Here is a 22,350-nt window from a genome sequence, read left to right on the forward strand (position 1 = left end):
GATTTCCACCTCATGCTGAAATTTATTTGAATTCATTCAAATGTTTCAAACTTCTTCCTTATCGAATATATCCACATATATATACTCAATTCATTGTTGGAAGTTTTCATGAAGTAGAAGAATCTCCCGCACAACCTATGCCCAGTGAACCACATACATCATCATGTATTTTTCCACTAAGTTAGTTGCCCGTTCAACTCTTGGCCTATGAACGGTATTTCAGTCATTCTCTTTAGAAAAAATTTGCAAGCGCCAAACGATTCAAAAATTGAATGACTCCAAAAATCCATTTGCATGGAGTTCCTTCATGCGTTCCTTTCTAATATGACCTAAATTGCGGTTCCACAAATAAGTGGAATTCAAATCATTTGCCTTATGGCATTTTAGCGTCAGTATTATGTATGTGTGTTTCACCATTAAGATTTATAATAACTTATCCATCGTACATGGAGTAATGTCATAATTTGAACAACTCATTGTTTTCATTTGACCAGAGCAAAATAACAATTATTAAGTTCTTTATTATAAATTCTAAGGGCTAGATAGGATGCCAACGACGAACATAATAACACTTTATTTTTGTTCCAGAAGTGCATTCCTATCATATTCCTTGTCAGTCACTTAGGCCATTGTATTCTTGTATTGCGTTGTTTTGTATGACATTTCATACCAACCAATATGGTACTAATACCCAAGAATTTCATTGTGTGACCAAACTAGGAATACAACCATAACATGTATATCATGTATATACACCTGAGCTAGACTTTCTAGTCTTCTCTTTTCTTTCTGCCAAAATATCTTTTGTAGTTTCTCTTTTAGCTTTCCTCATTATTCAGAAAATACTTCACCTTCAATAACTTCTAGGTTTGTTGGTCAAATACCAATAACCTTGAGGTTCTTACTTTGAAGTTGATCATCATATGACAAGTGTTTCAGATTTCACTATTAGTAACTTTGTAATATGATGAACAATTTCACTCATAATTTTATCCATCATATCATGACGACTTTTCCGAGACCATGTCTGTACATGCTAGGCTCGTAAAGTTTAACCTCAGTATTCGCATGTGCAAATCTGGCTTGCACCCGTTGTATGCACACGTAGAATCTATAACACCCGATCATCACGTGATGCTACGAAACGACGAGTCTTAGCAACGGTGCATACTAAGGACGATCACTTCATGGATATGCGAATATCGTTAGTGCCCCAATAGTTGGAGGATTGGGACGCCTTGCGTCTTCAACCTTCCTACATTCCCATAAAACTTATGAGTTTATGTAGTCTCACCAAATTATATTCTATCATCTTGCAATAAGGTCTTAGATATCACATATATCTCATACCTTGATTATTTCTGAAAACAAAATTTTCAGCTCCTTACTTTTCAAACAGATTTGAACTTCAAGTTTCACGGAGATAAGATAACTTTAGGTACTAATTGAAACCATAGCTCTTTGAATCAACAATGTGAGGTTTACTAAAAGTTTGCAATAGGACTTAATCATTTCTTGATTCTTTAACAATACGGTACCAGTCCGTAAAGTTTCTTGTCAGATTTTAACAGTATTTCTATCTCAATTACAAGACTAGCGCTTGGTAGAAAACGGATGCCAATACTACAAATTAATTCAAAATACTACTTAGACTATGTTTATGATAATTAGTTCATGTTTTAATCTAATTACTAATGAACTCCCACTTAATACAACATCCCTCATAGTTGTTAAGTGGTACACGATCCACATCCACTACACCAAAACCGATCATCACGTGAGATGATGTAGCTTCAATGGTGAACATCAACATGTTGATCATATCATCCATATGACTCGTGTTCAACCTTTCGGTTTCCGTTGTCCCGAGGCCATGTCTGTACATGCTAGGCTCGTCAAGCAAACCCAAGTATTCCACGTGTGCAACATGGCTTACACCCGTTGTATGTGAACGTTGAGTCTATCACATCCGATCATCACGAGATGCTTCGAAACGACGAACTGTGCAACGGTGCATACGAGGGGAGAACACTTTATTATCTTGATATTAATGTGAGGGATCATCTTATAATGCTACCGTTGCGATCTAAGCAAAATAAGATGCATAAAGGATTAACATCACATGCAATTCATATGTGATATGATATGGCCCTTTAGTCTTTGCGCCTTCGATCTTCATCTCCAAAGCACGGACATGATCTCCATCATCAACGGGCATGATTTCCATCATTGTCGGCGTAGCGTCAAGGTCCATGGCGCCGTCTTCATGATTGTTCACCTCATGTAGCAACTATTACAACTACTTTGAAATACTACTCAACATGAAATTTAAAGACAACCATAAGGCTCCTACCGGTTGCCACAATACAATAATGATCATCTCATACATATTCATCATCACATCATGGCCATATCACATCACCAAACCCTGCAAAAACAAGTTAGACGCCTCTAATTTGGTTTGCATATTTTACGTGGTTTAGGGTTTTCGAGTAAGATCTAATCTACCTACGAACATGAACCACAACGGTGATACTAGTGTTGTCAATAGAAAGAGTAAATTGAATCTTCACTATGGTGGGAGAGACAGACACCCGCAAAGCCACTTATGCAATACAAGTTGCATGTCGAACGTGGAGCAAGTCTCATGAACGCGGTCATGTAAAGTTAGCCCGAGCCGCTTCATCCCACCATGCCACAAAGATGCAAAGTACTCGAACTAAAGACAACATAAGCATCAACGCCCACAAAACAATTGTGTTCTACTCGTGCAACCATCTATGCATAGACACGGCTTTGATACCACTGTAGGGATTCGTAGCATAGAAAACAAAAAATTTCCTACCGCAAGAACGCAATCCAAGCCAAGATGCAATCTAGAAGATGGTAGCAACGAGGGGATGAACGAGACTAACCCTTGAAGAGTTCCAAAGCCTATGAGAGGAGGCTCTCGTTGCTGCGGTAGACGATCACTTGCCGCTTTCAAAAGCGCGTAGAAGATCTTGACGGTGCCACAATCGGGCAGCACCTCCGTACTCGGTCACACGTTCGGTGTTGATGAAGACGACGTCCTTCTCCCCGTTCCAGCGGGCAGCGGAAGTAGTAGATCCTCCTCGGAATCCCGACAGCACGACGGCGTGGTGGCGGTGTCGATGGAGAACTCCGGCAGGGCTTCGCCTAAGCGTATGCGGGAGAAGTGGTGGAGGAGGAGAGGCTAGGGTTTGGGGAGAGGGGGTGGCTAGGGCGCCGGCCATGGGCAGCCCTAGGTGGTGCGGCCAAGAGTGGCTGCCCCCCTCCCTCTCCTCCTCATTATATAGGTGGAAATCCCCAAGAGTTGTAGTCCAAGTCTTCGAATAAGACCCCAACAACAAAACCTCCCATAGGTGGGAAACCTACTCAAGGGGGGGGAGACCTACCCAAGGTGGGACTCCCACCTTTCCCTTAGGTGGGGTGGCCGGCCACCTATGGTGGAGTCCACCTGGGACTCCACCCCTTAGGGTTTGGCTGGCCATGCAAGGTGGAGTCCCTTCGGGACTCCACTTTCCATGGTGATTTCTTCCGGACTTTTCTAGAACCTTCTAGAACCTGCCATAAATGCACCGGATCATTTCCAAACTTGGAATATGACTTCCTATATATGAATCTTATTCTCCGGACCTTTCCGGACCTCCTCGTGATGTCCTGGATCCCATCTGAGACTCCGAACAAAACTTCGAACTCCATTCCTTATTCCATATCTACTTAAACGACATCAAACCTTAAGTGTGTCACCCTACGGTTCGCGAACTATGTAGACATGGTCGAGATCTCTCTCCGACCAATAACCAATAGCGGGATCTGGAGACCCATAATGGCTCCCACATATTCAACGATGACTTAGTGATCGAATGAACCATTCACATACGATACCAATTCCCTTTGTCACGCGATATTTTACTTGTCCGAGGTTTGATCATCGGTATCTCTATACCTTGTTCAACCTAGTCTCCTGACAAGTACTCTTTACTCGTACCGTGGTATGTGGTCTCTTATGAACCATTCATATGCTTGCAAGCTATTTAGACGACATTCCACCGAGAGGGCCCAGAGTATATCTATCCGTCATCGGGATGGACAAATCCCACTGTTGATCCATATGCCTCAACTCATACTTTCCGGATACTTAATCCCACCTTTATAACCACCCATTTACGCAGTGGCGTTTGATGTAATCAAAGTACCTTTCCAGCATAAGTGATTTACATGATCTCATGGTCATAAGGACTAGGTAACTATGTATCGAAAGCTTATAGCAAATAACTTAATGATGTGATCTTATGCTATGCTTAATTGGGTGTGTCCATTACATCATTCACATAATGATATAACCTTGTTATTAATAACATCCAATGTTCATGATTATGAAACTAATCATCTATTAATCAACAAGCTAGTTAAGAGGCTTTACTAGGGACTCATTGTTGTTTACATAACACACATGTATCAATGTTTCGGTTAATACAATTATAGCATGGTATATAAACATTTATCATAAACATAAAGATATATAATAACCACTTTTATTATTGCCTCTTGGGCATATCTCCAACAATTTTCCCATGAGCTTTGTATTGCAAAGACAAGGAATGAAATTTTAAAGGTAGCACTCAAGTAATGTACTTTGGAATGGCAGAGAAATACCATGTAGTAGGTAGGTATTGTGGACACAAATGGCATAGATTTTGGCTCAAGGATTTGGATGCACGAGAAGTAATCCCTCTCAATACAAGGCTTAGGCTAGCAAGGTTGTTTGAAGCAAACTCAAGTATAAACCGGTACAGCAAAACTTACATAAGAACATATTGTAAGCATTATAAGACTCTACACTGTCTTCCTTATTGTTCAAACACCTTAACCAGAAAATATCTAGACTCAGAGACCAATCATGCAAACCAAATTTTAACAAGCTCTATGTAGTTCTTCATTAATAGGTGCAAAGTACATGATGCAAGAGCTTAAACATGATCTATATGAGCACAACAATTGCCAAGTATCAAATTATTCAAGACATTATACCAATTACCACATGAAGCATTTTCTGTTTCCAACCATATAACGATGAACAAAGCAGTTTTAACCTTCGCCATGAACATTAAGAGTAGAACTAAGAACACATGTGTTCATATGCAACAGCGGAGCGTGTCTCTCTCCCACACAAATAATGCTAGGGTCCGATTTTATTCAAACAAAAACAAAAATAAAAGCAAACAGACGCTCCAAGTAAAGCACATAAGATGTGATTGAATAAAAATATAGTTTCACTAGAGGTGACCTGATAAGTTGTCGATGTAGAAGGGGATGCTTTGGGTATCCCCAAGCTTAGATGCTTGAGTCTTCTTGAAATATGCAGGGATGAACCACGGGGGCATCCCCAAGCTTAGATTTTTCACTCTTCTTGATCATATTGTATCATCCTCCTCTCTTGACCCTTGAAAACTTCCTCCACACCAAACTCAAAACAAACTCATTAGAGGGTTAGTGCATAATTGAAAATTCATATATTCAGAGGTGACATAATCATTCTTAACACTTCTGGACATTGCACAAAGCTACTGAAAGTTAATGGAACAAAGAAATCCATCAAACATAGCAAAACAGGCAATGCGAAATAAAAGGCAGAATTTGTCAAAACAGAACAGTCCGTAAAGACGAATTTTTCTGGGGCACTTAACTTGCTCAGATGAAAAAGCTCAAATTGAATGAAAGTTGCGTACATATCTGAGGATCACGCACGTAAATTGGCAGAATTTTCTGAGTTACCTACAGACAGGGCTGCTCAATTTCGTGACAGTAAGAAATCTGTTTCTGCGCAGTAATCCAAATCTAGTATCAACCCTACTATCAAAGACTTTACTTGGCACAACAATGCAATAAAATAAAGATAAGCAGAGGTTGCTACAGTAGTAACAACTTCCAAGTCTCAAATATAAAACAAAAGTGCAGAAGTAAAATAATGGGTTGTCTCCTATAAGCGCTTTTCTTTAACGCCTTTCAGCTAGGCGCAGAAAGTGTGAATCAAGTAACATCAAGAGATGAAGCATCAACATCATAATTTGTTCTAATAATAGAATCATAAGGTAACTTCATTCTCTTTCTAGGGAAGTGTTCCATACCTTTATTGAGAGGAAATTGATACTTAATATTACCTTCCTTCATATCAATAGTAGCACCAACAGTTTGAAGAAAAGGTCTTCCCAATATAATGGGACAAGATGCATTGCATTCAATATCCAAGACAACAAAATCAACGGGGACAAGGTTATTGTTAACCGTAATGTGAACATTATCAATCCTCCCCAAAGGTTTCTTTATAGCATTATCAGCAAGATTAACATCCAAATAATAATTTTTCAATGGTGGCAAGTCAAGCATATCATAGATTTTCTTAGGCATAACAGAAATACTTGCACCAAGATCACATAAAGCATTACAATCAAAATCATTGACCTTCATCTTAATGATGGGCTCCCAACCATCTTCTAACTTCCTAGGAATAGAAGTTTCAAGTTTTAGTTTATCTTCTCTAGCTTTTATGAGAGCATTTGTAATATGTTTTGTGAAGGCCAAATTTATAGCACTAGCAGTAGGACTTCTAGCAAGTTTTTGTAAGAACTTTATAACTTCAGAGATGTGACAATCATCAAAATCTAAACCATTATGATCTACAGCAATGGGATCATTGTCCCCTATATTTTGAAAAATTTCAGCAGTTTTATCACAAGCAGTTTCAGCAATTTCAGCAGTTTCAGGCAGTTTTGCACGCTTTGCACTAGGAGTAGAAACATTGCCAACACCAATTATTTTACCATTGATAGTAGGAGGTTTAGCAACATGTGAAGCATCAACATTACTAGTGGTGGTAATAGTCCAAACTTTAGCTACATTATTCTCTTTAGCAAGCTTTTCGTTTTCTTCTCTTTCCCACCTAGCATGCAATTCAGCCATCAATCTAATATTTTCATTAATTCGAACTTGTATGGCGTTAGCTGTAGCAAATGACTTAATATCTTTATCTTCATTAGGCATAACTTTCAATTTTAAAAGATCAACATCAGCAGCAAGACTATCAACCTTAGAAGTAAGAATATCAATTTTACCAAGCTTTTCCTCAACAGATTTGTTAAAAGCAGTTTGTACTAATAAATTCTTTAAGCATGGCTTCAAGACCAGAGGGTACACTCCTATTATTGTTGTAAGAATTACCATAACCATTACCATTATTACCAGAATTATTCTTATAAGCATTGTTGTTGAAATTATTACTTTTAATGAAGTTCACATCAACATGTTCTTCTTGGGCAACCAATGAAGCTAAAGGAACATTATTAGGATCAACATTAGATCTACCATTCACAAGCATAGACATAATCACATCAATCTTATCACTCAAGGAGGAGGTTTCTTCAACAGAATTTACCTTCTTACCTTGTGGAGCCCTTTCAGTGTGCCATTCAGAGTAGTTGATCGTCATATTATCAAGGAGCTTTGTTGCCGCCCCCAAAGTGATGGACATAAAGGTACCTCCAGCAGCTGAATCCAATAGGTTCCGCGAAGAAAAATTTAATCCTACATAGAAGGTTTGGATGATCATCCAAGTAGTTAGTCCATGGGTAGGGCAATTCTTTACCAAAGATTTCATTCTTTCCCATGCTTGAGCAACATGTTCATTATCCAATTGCTTAAAATTCATTATGCTACTTCTCAAATATATAATTTTAGCTGGAGGATAATATCTACCAATGAAAGCATCCTTACATTTAGTCCATGAATCAATACTATTCTTAGGCAAAGATAGCAACCAATCTTTAGCTCTTCCTCTTAATGAGAAAGGAAACAATTTCAATTTTATAATGTCACCATCTACATCCTTATACTTTTGCATTTCACAAAGTTCAAAAAAATTATTAAGATGGGCAGCAGCATCATCAGAACTAACACCAGAAAATTGCTCTCTCATAACAAGATTTAGTAAAACAGGTTTAATTTCAAAAAATTCTGCTGTAGTAGCAGGTGGAGCAATAGGTGTGCATAGGAAATCATTATTATTTGTGCTAGTGAAGTCACACAACTTAGTATTCTCAGGAGTACCCATTTTAGCAGTAGTAAATAAAGCAAACTAAATAAAGTAATGCAAGTAACTAATTTTTTGTGTTTTTAATATAGAGAACGCAAACAAGACAGTAAATAAAGTAAAGCTAGTAACTATTTTTTTTGTGTTTTTGATATAAAGAACAAACAAAGCAGAAAATAAAATAAAGTAAAGCAAGACAAAAACAAAGTAAAGAGATTGGAAGTGAGAGACTCCCCTTGCAGCGTGTCTTGATCTCCCCGGCAACGGCGCCAGAAAATATCTTGTTGCCGTGGGAGGCAATTCTCTGTGGTGTAACTTTTCTTTCGATCCCCGGCAACGGCGCCAGAAAATATCTTGCTGGCGTGTAGTTGACACACGTCTGTTGGGAACCCCAAGAAGAAGGTGTGATGCGTACAGCAGCAAGTTTTCCCTCAGCAAGAAACCAAGGTTATCGAACCAGTAGGAGTCAATGAACACGTGAAGGTTGTTGGTGACGGAGTGTAGTGCGGCGCAACACCAGGGATTCCGGCGCCAACGTGGAACCTGCACAACACAATCAAAATACTTTGCCCCAACTTAACAGTGAGGTTGTCAATCTCACCGGCTTGTTGTAAACAAATGATTAAATGTATAGTGTGGAAGATGATGTTTGTTTGCGAAGAACAGTAAAGAACAAGTATTTCAGTAGATTGTATTTCAGATGTAAAAGAATGGACCGGGGTCCACAGTTCACTAATGGTGTCTCTCCCATAAGATAAATAGCATGTTGGGTGAACAAATTACAGTTGGGCAATTGACAAATAGAGAGGGCATAACAATGCACATACATATCACGATGACTACTATGAGATTTAATCAGGGCATTACGACAAAGTACATAGACCGCTATCCAGCATGCATCTATGCCTAAAAAGTCCACCTTCGGGTTAGCATCCGCACCCCTTCCAGTATTAAGTTGCAAACAACAGACAATTGCATCAAGTATGGTGCGTAATGTAATCAACACAAATATCCTTAGACAAAGCATTGATGTTTTATCCCTAGTGGCAACATCACATCCACAACCTTAGAACTTTCTGTCACTGTCCCAGATTCAATGGAGGCATGAACCCACTATCGAGCATAAATACTCCCTCTTGGAGTTACAAGTATCAACTTGGCCAGAGCCTCTACTAGCAACGGAGAGCATGCAAGAACATAAACAACACATATATGATTGATAATCAACTTGACATAGTATTCCATATTCATCGGATCCCAACAAACACAACATGTAGCATTACAAATAGATGATCTTGATCATGATAGGCAGCTCACAAGATCTAACATGATAGCACAATGAGGAGAAGACAACCATCTAGCTACTGCTATGGACCCATAGTCCAGGGGTGAACTACTCACACATCAATCCAGAGGCGATCATGGTGATGAAGAGTCCTCCGGGAGATGATTCCCCTCTCCGACAGGGTGCCGGAGGCGATCTCCTGAATCCCCCGAGATGGGATTGGCGGCGGTGGCGTCTCTGGAAGGTTTTCCGTATCGTGGCTCTCGGTACAGGGGTTTTCGCGACGAAGGCTATAAATAGGCGGAAGGGCAGAGTCGGAGGGCTAACGAGGGGCCCACACCATAGGGCGGCGCGGGCCCCTCCCTGGCCGCGCCGGCCTATGGTCTGGCCACTGATGGCGTGTAACTCACACGTTCGTTGGGAACCCCAAGAGGAAGGTATGATGCGCACAGCAGCAAGTTTTCCCTCAGAAAGAAACCAAGGTTTATCGAACCAGGAGGAGCCAAGAAGCACGTTGAAGGTTGATGGCGGCGGGATGTAGTGCGGCGCAACACCAGGGATTCCGGCGCCAACGTGGAACCTGCACAACACAACCAAAGTACTTTGCCCGAACGAAACAGTGAGGTTTTCAATCTCACCGGCTTGCTGTAACAAAGGATTAACCGTATTGTGTGGAAGATGATTGTTTGCAGAAAACAAGAAAAACAGATTGCAAGAGATTGTATGCGATGTAAAGAATAGGACCGGGGTCCACAGTTCACTAGAGGTGTCTCTCCCATAAGATAAAAGCATGTTGGGTGAACAAATTACAGTCGGGCAATTGACAAATAGAGAGGGCATAACAATGCACATACATGTCATGATAAATATAGTGAGATTTAATTGGGCATTACGACAAAGTACATAGACCGCTATCCAGCATGCATCTATGCCTAAAAAGTCCACCTTCAGGTTATCATCCGAACCCCTTCCAGTATTAAGTTGCAAAACAACAGACAATTGCATTAAGTATGGCGCGTAATGTAATCAATAACTACATACTTAGACATAGCATCAATGTTTTATCCCTAGTGGCAACAGCACATCCATAATCTTAGAGATTTCTGTCACTTCCCCAGATTCACGGAGACATGAACCCACTATCGAGCATAAATACTCCCTCTTGGAGTTACAAGCATCTACTTGGCCAGAGCATCTACTAGTAACGGAGAGCATGCAAGATCATAAACAACACATAGGTAATAACTTGATAATTAACATAACATAGTATTCTCTATCCATCGGATCCCGACAAACACAACATATAGTATTACAGATAGATGATCTTGATCATGTTAAGCAGCTCACAAGATCCAACAATGAAGCACAATGAGGAGAAGACAACCATCTAGCTACTGCTATGGACCCATAGTCCAGGGGTGAACTACTCACTCATCACTCCGGAGGCGACCATGGCGGCGTAGAGTCCTCCGAGAGATGAATCCCCTCTCCGGCAGGGTGCCGGAGGAGATCTCCAGAATCCCCTGAGATGGGATTGGCGGCGGCGGCGTCTCAGTAAGGTTTTCCGTATCGTGGCTCTCGGTACTGGGGGTTTCGCGACGGAGGCTATTTGTAGGCGGAAGGGCAGGTCAAGAGGCGGCACGAGGGGCCCACACTATACGTCGGCGCGGCCAGGGCTTGGGCCGCGCCGCCCTATAGTCTGGCCACCTCGTGGCCCCACTTCGTCTCCTCTTCGGTCTTCTGGAAGCTTCGTGGCAAAATAGGACCCTGGGCGTTGATTTCGTCCAATTCCGAGAATATTTCGTTACTAGGATTTCTGAAACCAAAAACAGCAGAAAACAGCAACTGGCACTTCGGCATCTTGTTAATAGGTTAGTTCCAGAAAATGCATGAATATGACATAAAGTGTGCATAAAACATGTAGATATCATCAATAATGTGGCATGGAACATAAGAAATTATCGATACGTCGGAGACGTATCAGCATCCCCAAGCTTAGTTCTGCTCGTCCCGAGCAGGTAAAACGATAACAAAGATAATTTCTGGAGTGACATGCCATCATAACCTTGATCATACTATTTGTAAACATATGTAATGAATGCAGCTATCAAAACAATGGTAATGACATGAGTAAACAAGTGAATCATAAAGCAAAGACTTTTCATGAATAGTACTTCAAGACAAGCATCAATAAGTCTTGCATAAGAGTTAACTCATAAAGCAATAAATCAAAGTAAAGGTATTGAAGCAACACAAAGGAAGATTAAGTTTCAGCGGTTGCTTTCAACTTATAACATGTATATCTCATGGATATTATCAACATAGAGTAATATAATAAGTGCAATATGCAAGTATGTAGGAATCAATGCACAGTTCACACAAGTGTTTGCTTCTTGAGGTGGAGAGAAATAGGTGAACTGACTCAACATAAAAGTAAAAAGAATGGTCCTTCAAAGAGGAAAGCATCGATTGCTATATTTGTGCTAGAGCTTTTATTTTGAAAACATGAAACAATTTTGTCAACGGTAGTAATAAAGTATATGAGTTATGTAAATTATATCTTACAAGTTGCAAGCCTCATGCATAGTATACTAATAGTGCCTGCACCTTGTCCTAATTAGCTTGGACTACCGGATCATCGCAATACACATGTTTTAACCAAGTGTCACAATGGGGTACCTCCATGCCGCCTGTACAAAGGTCTAAGGAGAAAGCTCGCATTTTGGATTTCTCGCTTTTGATTATTCTCAACTTAGACATCCATACCGGGACAACATGGACAACAGATAATGGACTCCTCTTTAATGCATAAGCATGTGGCAACAATTATTATTCTCATATGAGATTGAGGATATATGTCCAAAACTGAAACTTCCACCATGAATCATGGCTTTAGTTAGCGGCCCAATGTTCTTCTCTAACAATATGCATGCTTAACCATAAGGTGGTAGATCTCCCTTACTTCAGACAAGACGAACATGCATAGCAACTCACATGATATTCAACAAAGAATAGTTGATGGCGTCCCCCAGAAACATGGTTATCGCACAACAAGCAACTTAATAAGAGATAAAGTGCATAAGTACATATTGAATACCACAATAGTTTTTAAGCTATTTGTCCCATGAGCTATATATTGTAAAGGTGAATGATGGAATTTTAAAGGTAGCACTCAAGCAATTTACTTTGGAATGGCGGAGAAATACCATGTAGTAGGTAGGTATGGTGGACACAAATGGCATAGTGGTTGGCTCAAGGATTTTGGATGCATGAGAAGTATTCCCTCTCGATACAAGGTTTAGGCTAGCAAGGTTATTTGAAACAAACACAAGGATGAACGGTGCAGCAAAACTCACATAAAAGACATATTGTAAACATTATAAGACTCTACACCATCTTCCTTGTTGTTCAAAACTCAATACTAGATATTATCTAGACTTTAGAGAAACCAAATATGCAAACCAAATTAGCAAGCTCTAGGTGTTTCTTCATTAATGGGTGCAAAGCATATGATGCAAGAGCTTAAACATGAGCACAACAATTGCCAAGTATCAAATTATTCAAGACATTATAGAATTACTACATGTAGCATTTTCCAATTCCAACCATATAACAATTTAACGAAGAAGAAACTTCGCCATGAATATTATGAGTAAAGCCTAAGGACATACTTGTCCATGTGCAACAGCGGAGCGTGTCTCTCTCCCATAAAGTGAATGCTAGGATCCATCTTATTCAAACAAAACAAAAACAAAAACAAACCGACGCTCCAAGCAAAGCACATAAGATGTGACGGAATAAAAATATAGTTTCAGGGGAGGAACCTGATAATGTTGTCGATGAAGAAGGGGATGCCTTGGGCATCCCCAAGCTTAGACGCTTGAGTCTTCTTAGAATATGCAGGGGTGAACCACCGGGGCATCCCCAAGCTTAGAGCTTTCACTCTCCTTGATCATATTGCATCATACTCCTCTCTTGATCCTTGAAAACTTCCTCCACACCAAACTCGAAACAACTCATTAGAGGGTTAGTGCACAATAAAAATTAACATGTTCAGAGGTGACACAATCATTCTTAACACTTCTGGACATTGCATAAAGCTACTGGACATTAATGGATCAAAAAAATTCATCCAACATAGCAAAAGAGGCAATGCGAAATAAAAGGCAGAATCTGTCAAAACAGAACAGTTCGTAAAGACGAATTTTAAAATGGCACCAGACTTGCTCAAATGAAAATGCCCAAAATGAATGAAAGTTGCGTACATATCTGAGGATCACGCACGTAAATTGGCATATTTTTCTGAGCTACCTACAGAGAGGCAGGTCGAAATTCGTGACAGCAAAGAAATCTGAAACTGCGTAGTAATCCAAATCTAGTATGAACTTTACTATCAAAGACTTTACTTGGCACAACAAAACACAAAACTAAGATAAGGAGATGTTGCTACAGTAGTAAACAACTTCCAAGACACAAAATAAAAACAAAGTACTGTAGTAAAAACCATGGGTTGTCTCCCATAAGCGCTTTTCTTTAACGTCTTTCAGCTAGGCGCAGAAAGTGTGTATCAAGTATTATCAAGAGACGAAGCATCAACATCATAATTTGTTCTAATAATAGAATCATAAGGTAACTTCATTCTCTTTCTAGGGAAGTGTTCCATACCTTTCTTGAGAGGAAATTGATATTTAATATTACCTTCCTTCATATCAATAGTAGCACCAACGGTTCGAAGAAAAGGTCTTCCCAATATAATGGGGCAAGATGCATTGCATTCAATATCCAAGACAACAAAATCAACGGGGACAAGGTTATTGTTAACCATAATATGAACATTATCAATTCTCCCCAAAGGTTTCTTTTTAGCATTATCAGCGAGATTAACATCCAAATAACAATTTTTCAATGGTGGCAAGTCAAGCATATCATAGACTTTCTTAGGCATAACAGAAATAATTGCACCAAGATCACATAAAGCATTACAATCAAAATCATTGACCCTCATTTTAATGATGGGTTCCCAACCATCCTCTAGCTTTCTAGGAATAGAAGTTTCAAGTTTTAGTTTCTCTTCTCTAGCTTTTATGAGAGCATTTGTAATATGTTTTGTGAAAGCCAAGTTTACAGCGCTAGCATTGGGACTCTTAGCAAGTTTTTGTAAGAACTTTATAACTTCAGAGATGTGGCAATCATCAAAATCTAAATCATTATGAGCTACAGCAATGGGATCATTGTCCCCAAGGTTGGAAAAAATTTCAGCAGTTTTATCACAAGCAATTTCAGCAGTTTTAGCAATTTCAGGCAGTTTTGTACGCTTTGCACTAGGAGTAGAAACATTACCAACACCAATTATTTTACCATTGATAGTAGGAGGTGCAGCAACATGTGGAGAATCAACATTACTTGTGGTGGTAATAGTCCAAACTTTAGCTACATTTTTCTCTTTAGCTAGTTTTTCATTTTCTTCTCTATCCCACCTAGCACGCAATTCAGCCATTAATCTTATATTCTCATTAATTCTAACTTGGATGGCATTTGCTGTAGTAACAATTTTATTTTCAATATCCCTATTAGGCATAACTTTCGATTTCAAAAGATCAACATCAGAGGCAAGTCTATCAACTCTAGAAGCAAGAATATCAATTTTATCAAGCTTTTCCTCAACAGATTTGTTAAAAGCAGTTTGTGTACTAATAAATTCTTTAAGCATGGCTTCAAGACCAGGGGGTACACTCCTATCATTGTTGTAAGAATTCCCATAAGAATTACCATAACCATTACTATTATTATAAGGATATGGCCTATAGTTATTACTAGAATTGTTCCGATAAGCATTGTTGTTGAAATTATTATTTTTAATGAAGTTTACATCAACATGTTCTTCTTGGGCAACCAATGAAGCTAATGGAACATTATTAGGATCAACATTAGTCCTATCATTCACAAGCATAGACATAATAGCATCAATCTTATCACTCAAGGAAGAGGTTTCTTCAACAGAATTTACCTTCTTACCTTGTGGAGCTCTTTCCGTGTGCCATTCAGAGTAATTGATCATCATATTATCAAGAAGCTTTGTTGCTTCACCAAGAGTGATGGACATAAAGGTACCTCCAGCAGCTGAATCCAATAGGTTCCGCGAAGAAAAATTTAGTCCTACATAGAAGGTTTGGATGATCATCCAAGTAGTCAGTCCATGGGTTGGGCAATTTTTAACCAGAGATTTCATTCTTTCCCATGCTTGTGCAACATGCTCAGTATCCAATTGTTTAAAATTCATTATGCTACTCCTCAAAGATATAATTTTAGCAGGGGGATAATATCTACCAATAAAAGCATCCTTGCATTTAGTCCAGGAATCAATACTATTCTTAGGCAGAGATAGCAACCAATCTTTAGCTCTTCCTCTTAATGAGAAAGGGAACAATTTTAATTTTATAATGTCACCATCTACATCCTTATACTTTTGCATTTCACACAATTCAACAAAATTATTAAGATGGGCAGCAGCATCATCAGAACTAACACCAGAAAATTGCTCTCTCATAACAAGATTCAAGAAAGCGAGTTTAATTTCAAAGAATTCTGCTGTAGTAGCAGGTGGAGCAATAGGTGTGCATAGGAAATCATTATTATTTGTGGTTGTGAAGTCACACAACTTAGTATTTTCAGGAGTATTCATTTTAGCAACAGTAAATAAAGCGAACTAGATAAAGTAAATGCAAGTAACTAATATTTTTGTGTTTTTGATATAGAGTGCAAGACGGTAAATAAAGTAAAACTAGCAACTAATTTTTTTGTATTTTGATTTAGTGCAGCAAACAAAGTAGTAAATAAAACTAAGCAAGACAAAAACAAAGTAAAGAGATTGAGAAGTGGAGACTCCCCTTGCAGCGTGTCTTGATCTCCCCAGCAACGGCGCCAGAAAAAGAGCTTGATGGCGTGTAACTCACACGTTCGTTGGGAACCCCAAGAGGAAGGTATGATGCGCACAGCAGCAAGTTTTCCCTCAGAAAGAAACCAAGGTTTATCGAACCAGGAGGAGCCAAGAAGCACGTTGAAGGTTGATGGCGGCGGGATGTAGTGCGGCGCAACACCAGGGATTCCGGCGCCAACGTGGAACCTGCACAACACAACCAAAGTACTTTGCCCCAACGAAACAGTGAGGTTGTCAATCTCACCGGCTTGCTGTAACAAAGGATTAACCGTATTGTGTGGAAGATGATTGTTTGCAGAAAACGATAAAAGATTGCAGTAGATTGTATGCGATGTAAAGAATAGGACCGGGGTCCACAGTTCACTAGAGGTGTCTCTCCCATAAGATAAAAGCATGTTGGGTGAACAAATTACAGTCGGGCAATTGACAAATAGAGAGGGCATAACAATGCACATACATGTCATGATAAATATAGTGAGATTTAATTGGGCATTACGACAAAGTACATAGACCGCTATCCAGCATGCATCTATGCCTAAAAAGTCCACCTTCAGGTTATCATCCGAACCCCTTCCAGTATTAAGTTGCAAAACAACAGACAATTGCATTAAGTATGGCGCGTAATGTAATCAATAACTACATCCTTAGACATAGCATCAATGTTTTATCCCTAGTGGCAACAGCACATTCATAATCTTAGAGATTTCTGTCACTTCCCCAGATTCACGGAGACATGAACCCACTATCGAGCATAAATACTCCCTCTTGGAGTTACAAGCATCTACTTGGCCAGAGCATCTACTAGTAACAGAGAGCATGCAAGATCATAAACAACACATAGATAATAACTTGATAATTAACATAACATAGTATTCTCTATCCATCGGATCCCGACAAACACAACATATAGTATTACAGATAGATGATCTTGATCATGTTAAGCAGCTCACAAGATCCAACAATGAAGCACAATGAGGAGAAGACAACCATCTAGCTACTGCTATGGACCCATAGTCCAGGGGTGAACTACTCACTCATCACTCCGGAGGCGACCATGGCGGCGTAGAGTCCTCCGAGAGATGAATCCCCTCTCCGGCAGGGTGCCGGAGGAGATCTCCAGAATCCCCCGAGATGGGATTGGCGGCGGCGGCGTCTCAGTAAGGTTTTCCGTATCGTGGCTCTCGGTACTGGGGGTTTCGCGACGGAGGCTATTTGTAGGCGGAAGGGCAGGTCAAGAGGCGGCACGAGGGGCCCACACTATACGTCGGCGCGGCCAGGGCTTGGGCCGCGCCGCCCTATAGTCTGGCCACCTCGTGGCCCCACTTCGTCTCCTCTTCGGTCTTCTGGAAGCTTCGTGGCAAAATAGGACCCTGGGCGTTGATTTCGTCCAATTCCGAGAATACTTCGTTACTAGGATTTTTGAAACCAAAAACAGCAGAAAACAGCAACTGGCACTTCGGCATCTTGTTAATAGGTTAGTTCCAGAAAATGCACGAATATGACATAAAGTGTGCATAAAACATGTAGATATCATCAATAATGTGGCATGGAACATAAGAAATTATCGATACGTCGGAGACGTATCAGCCACCTCGTGGCCCCACTTCGTATCCCCTTCGGTCTTCTGGAAGCTTCGTGGAAAAATAAGACCCTGGGCGTTGATTTCGTCCAATTCCGAGAATATTTTCCTTTGTAGGATTTCTGAAACCAAAAACAGCAGAAAACAGCAACTGGCTCTTCGGCATCTCGTCAATAGGTTAGTGCCGAAAAATGCATAATAATGACATAAAGTGTGTATAAAACATGTGAGTATCATCATAAAAGTAGCATGGAACATAAGAAATTATAGATACGTTTGAGACGTATCAGGCCTTCACCAATATCACCTTCGTTGTGAGGGATGTCGCAGAGGCCATCCAGGACAACAAGACCACAAACATGAACCCTAACCTCACGGACATTGTTGGCTTCAACAAGGAGTCTCTGATGTCGGTGCTCAGCTACCTCGTGGACCACAAGGCCTAGGATACCAGCTTTGTTGGCATGGTACCGCCACACCGGGTCGTCTAGCTCAAGACCTACCTGGCCAAGTACTACTACAATTTGTAGTTGTGCCCTTGGGGCCATGAGGTGGGGATGAATGCATGGAGTTGATGCTGATGATATGTTCATGATTTGATGATGATGATGATGATGTACATTTTGGTGTAGCTATGGCTTAAATAATTCTCATGGGTTGTAACTATCATGAGGTGGTATATACTAATCACTCATGTGATCTCTGCGGTGTGTAGATGACACCCTCTTTTAATGTGGTGGTAGGTTGACACCATAGTTGTAGTTGTAGGATGAACTTATGATCCACTTTTGATAAATGATCATGCATGCTACTCTTATTTTATGATCTGATGTAAACATTGTTTTTTGTTAAGAGGGCAAAAGCCTTTCTCTATTCCATTAATTAAGAAGAAGAGTTTGGACAAGAGTCTGTCTACACCCCCGATTACAAACACCGCTACCTCGCGGCATCAAATTACTCATACATATGTCACCCATTAGAACCCAAAGGCTAGCTTCGAACTTAATCTTATGGAAGAGCACTATAGGCGGCGCGTGCTAATGTAAACATTGTGGTGCTTTCGTATGAATTATTTGATGCATGTTATCAACAATCTTACTTGTTCTTCTTCTACCATGCTAGTGGTATGTGTTCTTCAAAGGGAGACATCCATGAAACTACAATTAATGGAGGACCCGCCAAAAGCTAGTCAATGGTTTCTCCAATAAGAGTTAGAGAGGGTATGATACTTTCTAATAAACACAAGAAGAGTACCAAATCTTCTTGGCAGATCATGCTATGGCTCATTAGCCAGCACATCATCATCTAATACATTATCAACCAGTGCATCACGAGCCAATGCACCCTCAGGCAATACAACATCTACCGATGCCTCTTCTAGTTGTGCCATTAAATGGAGCACCTCAGGTACGACACAATAGGGTGAAAGATTTCATCATCGTCGCCTGAATCGTCGCCCTGATCAATAAGAAAACATGGTAAGATTTATATGCAACAATATGTTTTAGATGTCTATTTTTAGCTATAACTACATATGAGCACAAGTTGTAAGAATCCTCATTCTCTTTACTCTAGATCATCAAAATCGCCAATATCTCCATTGCAGACAGCTAGCTAGTCGGCACCGTTGCATGTCTAGAGATGACGATTTTATTTTTCAAAACATTTGGGTCTTTAGGCACGCAGCAAACAACATCAAAACACTCACAACAGATATATCGAGGTATCTAGAATCACACCACCAACACAAGTTCTTGGTGGATCCATTAAATGGCAACTCATGGTCCAACCAGTGAAAACACACATTTAGGGTTTCGTGGATGGAGCAACGTGCTCCCCACCTCTTCTATTTATATACTTGGCAGGATTACAATACAAGGCACATACGATACAAATATACACGTATGTGAACCGATCTCTTAACACTCCCCCCTCAATCTAAACTACTACTACATGCAAGGTTTAGATTGGTTTGAAATCGGTCTAGCATCTGTTGTGTCGCTGGCTTAGTGAAGATGTTAGCCAGCTGATCATTAGAAGAGATAAACCTTAGCACCAGAGCGCCATCAGCCACCTGCTCTCGCACAAAATGGAAATCAATCTCAATGTGCTTGGTCCTAGCATGGAAGACTGGATTCGTCGTTAGGTAGGTAGCACCCAAATTATCACACCATAAAATCAGAGCTTGCCCCTGGGTAACACCAAGTTCTCGAAGCAATGAACTAACCCACATAGCTTCGGCTGCTCCATTTGCAAGAGCCTTATACTCTGCCTCAGTGCTGGATCTGGAAATCGTGGGCTGCTTCTTCGAACTCCATTAAATAAGGTTCGGACCCACGAACACTGCAAAACCACTCGTAGAGCGTCGATCATCAACATCTCCAACCCAATCGGCATCAGTAAAAATACTAACACTCTGCTGCAGTGACCTCCTAATGCGAAGCCCTGTATCCAATGTTCCCTTGACATAAGGAAGGATACGTTTTACAGCCTCCCAATGCACTTCAGTGGGTTGAGACAAGAACTGGCAAACCTTGTTGACAGCAAAGGATATCTGGACGTGTGAGAGTCAAATATTGTAGACTTCCAACCACATTGTGATATCTGAAAGAATCCTCTGGACCAAGAAGTACACCAGTATCTCGAGCAAGCCGCTCAGTGGGCACCATCGGAGTGGAAGTGGGGTTACAATTCTCCATATTAACCCGATGCAACAAGTCTAGCGCATACTTGCGCTGCATAAGTGTCATGCCCCCTGAATTGTACGACGCTTCCAATCCAAGGAAATATTCCAGAACTCCAAGATCCTTGATAGGAAAAGTGGCAGACAGAGAGCGAACAAGACCCTCCACAACAGCAGCAGTGGAACCAGCAATAACAATGTCGTCAACATATACCAACATGAAAACTTGAACACCATGCTGATTGAAGATGAACAAGGATGTATCAGCCCTGGAAGGAAGAAACCCCAGCTGAAAAAGGCGAGTACTCAAGCGAGCATACCAAGCACGAGGGGACTGCTTCAGACCATAAATAGCATGCTGCAACTTGCACACATGAGAGGGGAAACGGACATCCTCAAAATCAGGGGGCTGCTGCATATAGACATCTTCTGTCAGAAAACCATGGAGAAAAGCATTGCTGACGTCAACCTGACGAAGGATCCAGCCGCGAGAAACAGCTAGAGAGAGAACCAAGCGAATGGTGGTTGGTTTGACAACATGACTGAAAGTATCACCATAGTCAATGACGTGCCGTTGAGTGAACCCGCGAGCAACCAGGCGAGCTTTGTGCTTCTCAACTGAACCATCTGGACGATGCTTGGTTTTGAACACCCACTTGCTGCCAACAATATTAGTGCCAGGTGGTCGAGAAACCAGAGTCCAGGTCTTCGTCCGAGCGAGAACGGAGAATTCATCCGACATTGCGGCGCGCCACGCCGATTCATGAAGGGCATCATGATGAGACACCGGTGCCGCAAAGCGAGCACGGCGACGAGTATCATACCGCACAGTGCCGTCGGTGTAGTGCTTCTCACGATGAGTGTTGTCACGCAGACAGGTGACCATGCCATGGCCAGGCTGTGAGGCCGCCGGAGCAGGCTGCTCAGCGGACAGCCCGCCAGGCGATGGAGCGGAAGGCGGTGGCGTGGGCGCGCCACACGTAGGCGATCCGGGAGGCGATGCAGACGACGAGGGAGTGCACGCCGAAGGCATGGCCGCATCCGCACCAGTGGAACCCGGAGGCGACGCGGCAGCATCCGCGCCGTGAGGACCCGACGGAGACATGGCAGCATCCGGATGGGGCGCTGTTCCCGGGGCATGCACATGCACGTCCACAGCCGGCGGAAGAGGGACGTCGATCACAACGGTATTCTGCACAAAAAGATCAACAGCTTGAGAGGACAGGTTAGTGGACAGGTAAGATAGGTCATATTGACGCACATGATCACTCGTAGCCGGTTCAGTGATAGGGAAATTAATGGCTTCACGAAGAGTGGGAATATCAACCGTAGCCCCGGGAGTGGCATACGGAAACACGGATTCATCAAACACAACGTCACGGGAGATGTAAATACGACCCGTGGATTTATCAAGGCACTTGTAGCCCTTGTGCATAGGACTATAGCCCAAGAAAACACACATCTTGGATCTAAACTCGAGTTTGTGAGCATTATACTTGCGAAGACTCGGCCAACACGCGCAGCCAAAGATACGGAGAAACTCGTAATTGGGCTGAATTTTGAGAAGGCGGAAAAGTGGTGTCTCTTTGTTAAGAACAGGTGTAGGCATGCGATTAATCAAGTAGCAAGCCGTCAGGAAAGCCTCATCCCAGAAGCGTAAAGGGAGAGAGGAATGGGCGAGCAAGGCAAGACCTATCTCGACCAAATGACGGTGTTTTCTTTCAGCAATGCCATTTTGCTGGGAGATATGAGGGCA

The sequence above is a fragment of the Lolium perenne genome, chromosome 2, assembly GCF_019359855.2.
Source record: "Lolium perenne isolate Kyuss_39 chromosome 2, Kyuss_2.0, whole genome shotgun sequence".
NCBI classification, from domain to species: domain Eukaryota; kingdom Viridiplantae; phylum Streptophyta; class Magnoliopsida; order Poales; family Poaceae; genus Lolium; species Lolium perenne.